Source organism: Typopeltis vanoorti, chromosome 14 (genome assembly GCF_054136105.1).
Source record: "Typopeltis vanoorti isolate ZY-2024b chromosome 14, IOZ_Tvanoo_1.0, whole genome shotgun sequence".
Classification (NCBI taxonomy): Eukaryota; Metazoa; Arthropoda; class Arachnida; order Uropygi; family Thelyphonidae; genus Typopeltis; species Typopeltis vanoorti.
The window spans coordinates 4,898,753-4,908,831 of record NC_143562.1 but is presented as its reverse complement, the minus strand read 5'-3'; the positions used below and the strand labels follow the sequence as shown (position 1 = coordinate 4,908,831).

At 38.1% G+C, this 10,079-nt stretch overlaps 1 protein-coding gene across 2 annotated transcripts in view; it reads left to right on the top strand.

The window, feature by feature from the left end:
• Positions 1–319: 319 nt before the first annotated feature.
• Positions 320–10,079, top strand: part of LOC150099134 (uncharacterized) — a 29,049-nt gene continuing 19,289 nt past the window's right edge. For both annotated transcript variants that reach the window (XR_016549362.1, XM_090403882.1), the window contains exon 1: positions 320–619. The gene's annotated coding sequence lies outside the window, so the exon portion shown is untranslated. The remainder of the gene's footprint in view (positions 620–10,079) is intronic.

Genomic DNA, 10,079 nt, shown 5'->3' with positions numbered 1-10,079 from the left:
TAATAGCAGATTATAGAATAAAGTTAAAAACTGCAGCAGATTTTCTTGCGTGTGTTTAGATCAAATGTGAGTGTGAACAAGATTAAACAAATTCAAACATGAGTCATCCTGTAAACAGTAAACTCACGCAAGTTCAAGTTGTTACTTGTTTACGCTAAAATAAAATCTTAAGGAATAATAACAAATAAGTGCTTATAAATAATTTGTTTATGGCAAATCTATAAAATATAATTAAAATTTAAATCTTAGGCGCCTTACTATCCTGGCGCCTATGTGCGTTGCACACGTTGTACATATTGTCGGCGTGTCCCTGCATATATTTACATCTGCTAAGCCCTAAGAATTCTTGAGTAAAAAGCCAGTGGCATTATAAAGGGGGTACCCCTAAACGGAAGCAGGCAAAATAGCTGTAAAAATAATAATTTTTAAGAGAAGTAACATGGGAGTTTTCCAAGAAATAATGCCTATTGATTACCCTATTATCGGAATGGATTCCCCTTCTTGTGACATGTGCGGAAGTGTCGAATGGTGTCGCATTTCTGGACGTACAGTACAAGAAGCGAAACTTTTTCTAGGCACTCTTTCATTATAATGCAGACTCGGTCGATTTCTAGTACTGGTAAGTAGGTTATTCCCTTGACGAAATGAACTGCAACGATTACCAAAAATGTTTTATCTTCTTCCCTACGATCAAGAAATGTGTTGAAGTGAGGGATGTTATAAAGATGAATAAAGACACAATTTTTATAGGGTAGAGGGAGACATGAATCTCTGAAAGAAATACGGTATAAAGAATAGTGGGAGCCAGGTACAGGTTCTTTGCATGGAGAGTGCAATGCATTCCGTGAGAGTGTGGTGAGTGCAGAAATGGGTTTAAGGGGTGGTTTATCTTTTTTTTTTTTTGTGTGTGTGTAGATATCTTGTATATTGAGAGTTCTGACTCTATGGTGGTCTAATTACACTGACATGTTCTACCATATTTTCTAAAAAACTTATTTTATTTTTCGAATTCGAAAAAACAACTGAAAACTTAATCTCCTCATTCTAAGAAACACATTTCTGCTTATGCTATTCTAGATCTTATTTTATCTCGGCTCTCCATGAAGTCCAAAGACTCATTGCTTAGGCCATTTACACAATGCTTATCATACCTCTTCTTATACTCATTCACAAACACACAGTCATCTTCCAACCCTGAGGCAGTCCATTCTACTTGAGCACCTTTCCTTGTACTCTCTCCTGGTAGGAGGAAACGGGGATTATTCCTGGAAATTGAAGAGTGTGCTTGCTTACAACGCCCTTATTCAGTTTCTGTGAGTGACCCTATGTTCCCTCCTGCCATATGTAGAAAAATTTCTTCTACATCTAGTACATTAATATGTCAGTAATAGCCTATCATCTAAAATTTGCAATCCACAACCCTTCAATCTGGTCAGTTACCTGCATCTGAATCCCCTTTATAATTTCTGAATTCCCCATAAAAAAATTGGTAAAAGATTGGAGCACAGTATTTAAGTTATGGTCATACATAACCTAGTAAAAAGGAGGATATGGATTTGCTTATCCCCACTTTGCAGTGTGCTGTTCACTTTCATAACATATCCCATGAATATGCTATGAAATCTCCATATTATTTTACTTCCTCGTTATTATTATTATTATTATTATTATTACGGGTGACTCCAAGGAGTCCTTTAGACTCATCGAGGGATGCCCTAAACATCATGTCCATCATAACTATTTGACATTCACACAGTATCTATGATACTTTGCCTTGAACTCATTCACTGTCATAGCACCCACAACCGACTCTCGCAACTTATTCCACTCATTCACAACTCTAAAAGTAAAAAACCCAGCTCTAACATCCTTACTAACCACACTAATCTTTTTTTAGCATATTCTCATCAGTGTAATATGTGGCTTTTCAATTTAATCTCTTCAATGTAGATTGCATAATTTTGCATTATGTAAAACTGAACTGGTAATTATTATGTTTTGGCTACAGTGCCAGTTGATTTATTCCCATGCAGGTTCTCCACATTGCCATTATTTACTATTTAGCTCCTCCAGTAAAGCTTAAAAAATAATAAAAAGCAACTGAGACAATGAAAAAAGAAAAAGTTGGTCCTTGTTGGGGATCTAAATAGCAGAGTAGGAAATGATTGTCAGACATACAAAAATAGTTTGGAAAAATTTGGAGAAAAGAGCAAAGTTAATAATAATGGCAAATACCTGTTGGCTTTCTGCTCAAGACATGGACTAGTTATTACTAACACAATGTTACAACATAAAAATATGCACAAATTCACATGAAGTGAAGAGGCAAGGAATAAAAAAAGTCTCGTTGACTATGTTATTGTTGATTGTGATGTTTTCCCACTGGTGCAGGACCCAGAGTATACGGAGGATATGAAATTGGAAGTGATCACCATTTAGTCTTGAGCAGGATAAAATTGAATTTCATATTGAAAAGAAGAACATGTAAGACAGTTTTAAAGATAATAAAAGTTGAGAAGCTGTTGGATGTGAATTGTAGACTAAAATATACAAATATTATTCAAGAAAAAATGAAAGTTTGAGAGCAGGAACCAAACTTGGAGATTCAGTTGCAACCCCCTGAAGAAAACCCTGATTGATTCATCCAGAGAGGCATCTGGAGAGATTGTGTGCAAGGATACAAAAATCAGAACTCCATGGTGGACACAGGAAGTTAAAGAGGCAGTGAAGGAAAAGAAGAAAGCATATCAAAAGTTCCTGGCAAATAAGTCAGCTTGTGCTCTTAGAGAATACAGAGACAAATGTAAGAAATCTAAACACTGTGTAAAACTAGCTCAACAAAAATCATGACTTTGCCAAGAACATAGAAAATAAACATCAAGAACGTGGTAAGATATTTTGGAGGTTGTTAAAGAAGCTCAGAAATGGAGGAAAGAGTGCTGTAAAAGAATTAGATATGATATGAATAAAGGAGAAAAAAGATATCCTTGAAGAATGGAGTAATTACTTCAAAAAATTGCTAAATGAAACAAGCAGTGATGACAGCACAGTGGTAAAAAACACACTGACCAGGCATGCAGTCAGGAATACATATCCATACTTGAAGTAAAAAAAGCCGTCAAAAGCCTGAAATGTGGAAAGGTAGCAGGAATAGATGATATTCAACCAGAAATGCTCAAGTATTGAGGTATAAAAGTCGTACAGTGGTTGCATTGCATAGTTCAGGAGGCATTGGACAGAGGGACCGAATTCCAGATGATTGGAGTAGAGCTCTCATAGTACCCATATATGAAAAGGGAAATAAAACTGAATATGAGAATTACAGAGGCATTTCATTACTGAGTGTTCCTGGTAATATATATGCAAGTATACTTGAGAAATGGTTGAAGGATTGTGGAAGAGACACTTGGTAAAGAACAAGCTGGATTCAGGCCAAATAGAGACTGTCAGGATCTGATTTTCACTTTTCGACAGATAGTTGAGAAATCATGGGAATATAACAAAGATCTGTATTTAATAAGTAGTTTAGTTTAATCCTTTTAATAAGTTTAGTTTAATAGGATTAAGCTAAACTTATTATAGTCTAACCAACTGAAAAATAAACTCTCAACATTTGTATTTAAGTTTTGTAGATCTGGAAAAGGCATATGACAAGGTGCCAAGAGAGAGAAGCTATTCCAAATGCTACAGTTATATGGTGTTAATGGGGCATTATATCAAGCAACACTTAATCTTTATTTGAATTTTAAGTCAGCAGTTAGAATTGAAGGAAGTACAGGAAGATAGTTTAATGTTAAATCTGGTGTGAGACAAGGATGTACATTATCCCCTCTCTTATTCATTATCTATATGGATCACATTATGAAGGAAAGTGGTATTAAACCTGATATCAAATTTGGAGATGTTAATCTCAGCTCTTTGCTTTATGCGGATAATGTTATACTTCTAAATAAATCCTCTACAAGTGTGCAAGATTCCTTGACTAAATTGAATAACTGTTATAATAGATATGGTATGAAGGTCAGCATTAAAAAGACAATGAAAATAGGCAGAAACATTGAAAATATCAACTGCATTGTGAATGGAGAACTTACAGAACTAATGAAACATTTCATCTACTTAGGCATGATTTTTATTGAAGATGGTAAGTTAAATATGGAAATAGATATCAGAATCAACAAAGCTGGTATGGTATAGTAGGAAGTCAACTGAATAAATTTATATGGAATAAGAGAGAAATTAGCCAAAACACTAAATTAGCTGTATAAAATACTGTGTTTAAACCAATTTTAACTTATGGATTTGAGAGCTGGGTTAGAAGTAAAACACTTTATTATTATTATTACCACCCCAAGACCTCATGGAATCAAAGACTCCTCTGGGAGGTCCTTTTATCACACACATAGCTCATGGTACCGTGTTTTAAACACATGCAAACTCTTTGCAGACACCACATTCTCAGGCAAGGCATTCCAATCATTCACAACTCTGCATGAAAAAAACCTGCCTCTCAATCCCTACTCACACCCTCTTTATACAGTTTCCACGGATGACCTCTGGTTCTCCATCAATCTCCCACTATTCTCTGTAAAACTTCTCCAGCATTGATCCTATAACAACCTCTTACCAACTTGTAGGTCTCTATCATATCTCCCCTCTTCCTCCTGTCCACCAGACTCTGCAAATTTCATCTTCTCAATCTTTCCTCATACTCAACATTCCAGAGGTCAGAAACTACCTTAGATAGTCTCCTTTTGACCCTTTTCAACATCTCTTCATCCTTCTGAAAACCAAGTGACCAAATCTGGGCCCAATAGTCCATGTGTGGCCTAATCAAAGCCTTATAGAATGGAACAAGAATCTCCCTACCTCTACATGTCAGTATCCTCCACATGATTCCCAGAAGCCTTTGTGTTGTCTTCACAATTTTGGCGATGTGTCCCTTAAATTTTAGATCCTTATCTACTATCACCCCCAGATCTCTTATTTCCTCTACCTCCAACAATATATTCTCACCAAGCATAAATTCTGCATCCCATCTTTGTTTTCCAAATTGTAAAACCTTACATTTTGCAAGATTGAATTCACATCCCCATTTCCGTGCCCAATCACTCAATCTATTCAAGTCTTCCTGTAAGGCCACAACATCTTCACTACACTTCATCGTTCGTCCCAACTTTGCATCATCTGCAAACAACTGAATATCTCCATCCAAATCTTCACCTATATCGTTAATATACAAGTTAAACAGCAATGGACTTAAAACAGACCCCTGAGGCACTCCACTAGTGACTTTCCTTTACCTGGATATCGCTCCCCATACACAACTTGTTGATATCTATCAGATAGCCAGTGTACTATCCAATGCACCAATCTAATATCCAATTCCATACACAGTAATATACTTGAATTTTGCTTTGCGAAATTCAAGTATATTACTGTGTATCCTTTTCCTCTGTCCAAGGAAGCAGTCACTTTATTGTAATAAGTAAGTAGATTACTAAAAAATCACCTCCCTTTAGCAAATCCATGCTGTCCATCAAAGATAATACCATTGTTATCAACCCAACTCTGGATCCTAGTTCTCACAAGCTTCTCCAACAACTTAACCACAACACCTGACACACAGATGGGCCTATTGTTTGATGCTTGAGTTCGATCACCACCTTTATGAAGTGGCACAATCTTGCCCTCCTTCCACTCCTTAGGAACTTGACTGAGTGCATGACTCATATTAAAAAAAAATGTCAAGGCAGATGTCAACTCCGTCGCACGTTCTTTCAGAATACGTGGTGATATATTATCAAGTCCCACAGCCTTATTAACATCTAGTTTATTACTCAACTCCCCATACACCTCTTGCTCACCTACAGTCATTCTCTCCTCCCCATCATCAAATGCTCTCAATCCCTACATGAAACCACATTCACAAGATTGAAAGATCTTTATGAACTATTCATTAAGTACCTCCACCACACATTCTGCATCAGCTGTCTTTATACCATTTTCTCCAATCAATGTCATCCTTCCATAATTATTCGTTCTTTTGCTGGCTACATATCGAAAGAACTCCTTACGATTCGTTTTGGCTTCATTAGCCAACTTCTGTTCATACCTTTCTTTAGCTACCCTCACCAACCAAGTCACCCTCCTTGCGTGGTCTTTGTAGACCTCATGGAATTGGTTATTTCCACTTCTCTTACGCTGCCTCCACAATGCCCTTTTTCTCTCTATCGCATGCTTAATCTCTTTATTCATCCATCTCGCACCCCCCACCTTATTTAACCTTCTCACCCTTGGAATACATTTAGACATTGCATCTACTAAACAGTTTTTGAAAATCCCCCAAGCTGCATTGATCTCTTTTCCAGCTAATTCCTCATCCCATGATACACCTGCAAGCTGTCTCCTGAGCTTTCACAATCACCCCCCCCCTTGTAGTTCCACATATACCCTTTTCTCACAGAGGTCCTCACACTGCTAGCAACCACCCAGGTAATCACCTCACGGTCACTCTCGCCAATTTGTGGATGATTTGACACCTCATTTACAATTACATCCTCTGAGGAGATAACCAAATCCAAGACCCTCAATCCTTGTGTGCCCTCTGTTACATATTGTCTGAGGTAGTTATCCCTCCAAAACTCAAGCAACTCATTTTCTTTACTTCCAGTTGCTATCTCATAATTCCAGTCTATATTGCCACAATTTAAATCACCCATAATGATTACCCTTTTCTTATTTACATGGCTTATTTGATTGAACATTTCATTATCACCACCATGCACATTACCTGGTCTGTAACAACATCCCACCAAGTATTTGATTCCATTCGCCTCTATCTCACACCATACTGCCTCAAAACTACTATCACTATTTCCCTCTTGCATCTCCACTTTATATGGACATAACTCTTTCTCTATCATCAATAGCATTCCCCCTCCCTTTTTACCCCCCTCTCTCTCCTCACGAAACACATCATACCCTTCCATCTCTATTCCTGTCAGGATGTCATCCTCTTCCAACCATGTCTCACTGATTCCAACAATCTTTGGCTCAACAGATGCAATTAGTGCAACCATTTCATCTGCCTTGTTTCTTATACTTTTAGCATTTGTATATAAACACAACAGCTCATTTCTGGATCTACAGTTAGTTCCACTGATACTACCACTCACGCGATGTGATCTCTCCATGCTCGTCCGGGGCCATTTCCTTTTCTGCTTCTTCTTCATTTTAAAATCCTTTTCAATTCCAACTGTTTCCTCTTGATCCCTGGTCATCTCATTCCTTTCCTACCTACACATGCTCGCCTCCTCTTGGAGCATCCGTCATTCTCATGCTGTGTACTCCTGTCCACCCTGAGCCTCCCCGTTTCCCTGCTCCTGTTGCACACCCATTCTCTCATTTTCTATACTCATACCACTCACTTCCCCATTTATAACCACCTCTTCAATCTCTCCTGTCTTACTCTCCCACATCACTTCCCACTCGATCTGATTCATTCTCTCTATTCACTCCTCTACCTTCCTGCAGCAGTCTCTCCAAGTGACTCACACCATAACCACTCAAATGCAGTCCATCGCTCCCATACAGCTCACTTCGTCCCTCAAACTCATTCCACACATTAACAAACTGTACTCCCGTCTCCTCACTCATTTCAGCCAGCATATCATTCATAATTCTTGCTCTCCGCCTTATTTCACCACAGTCGTATCTAGTCAACACGCTAACTACCCTTCCTGTCACACTATTCTCTTTTATCCTTGTAAGCAGCCTCCTGATATCCATTCTGATGCACTCTTTGTCCTCTCTCAAGTCATTCATACCTATTAATACTATTAACTCTTTTGCTCGCTCCTGCCTCATATCCAATACCTCAATCACTCTACTCATTTCGGCGCCTGGAAAACATACCTTGTGCTTTCTATCCTCCAGCACACCTTTAAGAATGGAGTCGCCATATAACGCCACTCGATCATCTTTCGTTAACTCTTTCATTCCATCATTATTTATTTTAATTGTTTTTACCTGAATTTTCTTAATTTCATTCTACATCCATTTCATTTCTTGCCTCATCCAATCCAATTCAACTTCCGAATCTCGCAACACATTCTCTCTATCATTCAATCTTTCTAACTCTCAACTCCCTCTTCTCACTTTCACTCTCATTCATCCTTCTTTGTGTCCGTACTTTCGGTCCAACTTTTGCTATCATTCTTCCCATTTTCACACTCATTCATCTTTGTTTCTGTACTTTCGGTCCAACATGCGTTCAACTTTCGCTATCATCCGTTCTTTTGATTTTTTTCACTTTCAATTTCTGCGTCACGCCATTTCTAGTTTCATTCGTTCTCTCAATTTCGTTTCCTTCCACCACTCTCACCTCACTTTTGTCCCTTTTAACATCCGTTGCAATTTTCAAATCACTCTTTTTCTTTTTTACTGATTTTTTAACATTTTTTCTCGTCTCTTTCTCACCATCCTTCTCTTTCAAATGTGCACTTATTTTCCCTCCGACAATCTCACTACTAACACTTTCTGTCATCAATTTCATATTTGCATTCATCAGTTCCTCGTTCAGGTCACACTTCGCCCACACCCTCCTTCCATCCTCACCAAATATCCATAAATCATTTATGTAATTGAAAAAATACATATAACTGATTTCACACTTAACGAAATGACTGAAATCTAAATTAAAGTCATGGAATGACAATGCCGTCGTCATTTTTTTGCAGGTTACTAAGTCTAATAATAACGATTTCATAATTAAGTTTTGGTAAAAAAAATCCCCCACACTAATAAAACTGGTAGCACACAACGTTTACAGCCTCTCTTACTCAAAAAATTACACATATATTTTAATCATTCCTAGAAAACTTGTCCCACCCAGGAGCTCTTCTTATACATGTCACTGTGCTTAGAAGAGTTCCACTGTCCATGTGTGTCTCCAAATGTGTGAGGAGAGGGGAGTACAATTTGTTAATGTGTGGAATGAGTTTGAAGGACGAAGTGAACTGTATGGAGTGATGGACTGCATTTGATTGGTTATGGTTCGAGTCATTTGGATAGACTTGCTGGAAGGTAGAGAGGTGAGTATAGAGAATGAATCAGGTCAAGTGGGAAGTGATGTGGAAGAGCTGGAGAGAGAGATTGAAGAGGTGGTTATGAATGAGAAAGTAAGTGCCATGAGTATGGAGAATGAGTGTGCAAGATGAACAGGGAAACGGGAAGGCTCATGGTGGACAGGGGTACACAGTGTGAGAAAGTTGGAGGCTCCAAGAGGATGTGATAGTATGTGTAGACAGGAAAGGAATGGGATGACCTGGGAACAAGAGGAAACAGTTGGAATTGAAGAGGGTTCTAAAATGAATAACCAGAAAGGGAAATGGCCCCAGTTGAGCACGGAGAGAGATCACATCGAATCAATGTTATCAGTGGAATTCTGGAAATTCAGGAATAAGCTGTTGTGTTTATATACAAATGCCAGAAGTGTAAGAAACAAGGCAGATGAAATGGTTGCACTAATTGAGTCTGTTCACCCAAAAATTGTTGGGTGAACAGACTGAAATACTGTTGGGTGAACGGAGATGGAAGGATATGATGTTTTGTGAAGATAGAAAGCGTAAAAAGGGAAGGGGAGTGCTATTAATGATAGAGAAAGAGTTATGTCCATACAAAGTAGAGACAAGAGGGAAATAGTGCCAGTGGCTTTGAGGCAGTATCGTGTGAGATAGAGGTGAATGGAATGAAATACTTGGTTGGATGTGTGGATGACAGTGAGTATGAAATGTATAATTAGCCAAGCAAAATAAGAAAAGAGTGATCATTATGGGTGATTTTAATTATGGCAATATTGACTGGAATGATGAGATAGCAACTAGAAGTAAATAAAATGAGTTGCTTGAGTTTTTGAGAGATAACTACTTCAGACAGTGTAACAGAGGGCATACGAGGATTGAGGGTCTTGGATTTGGTCATTTCTTCAGAGGATGTGATTATAAATGAAGTGTCAAATCACCCACCAATTGGTGAGTGACCATGAGGTGATTACCTGGGTAGTTGCCAGCAGTGTG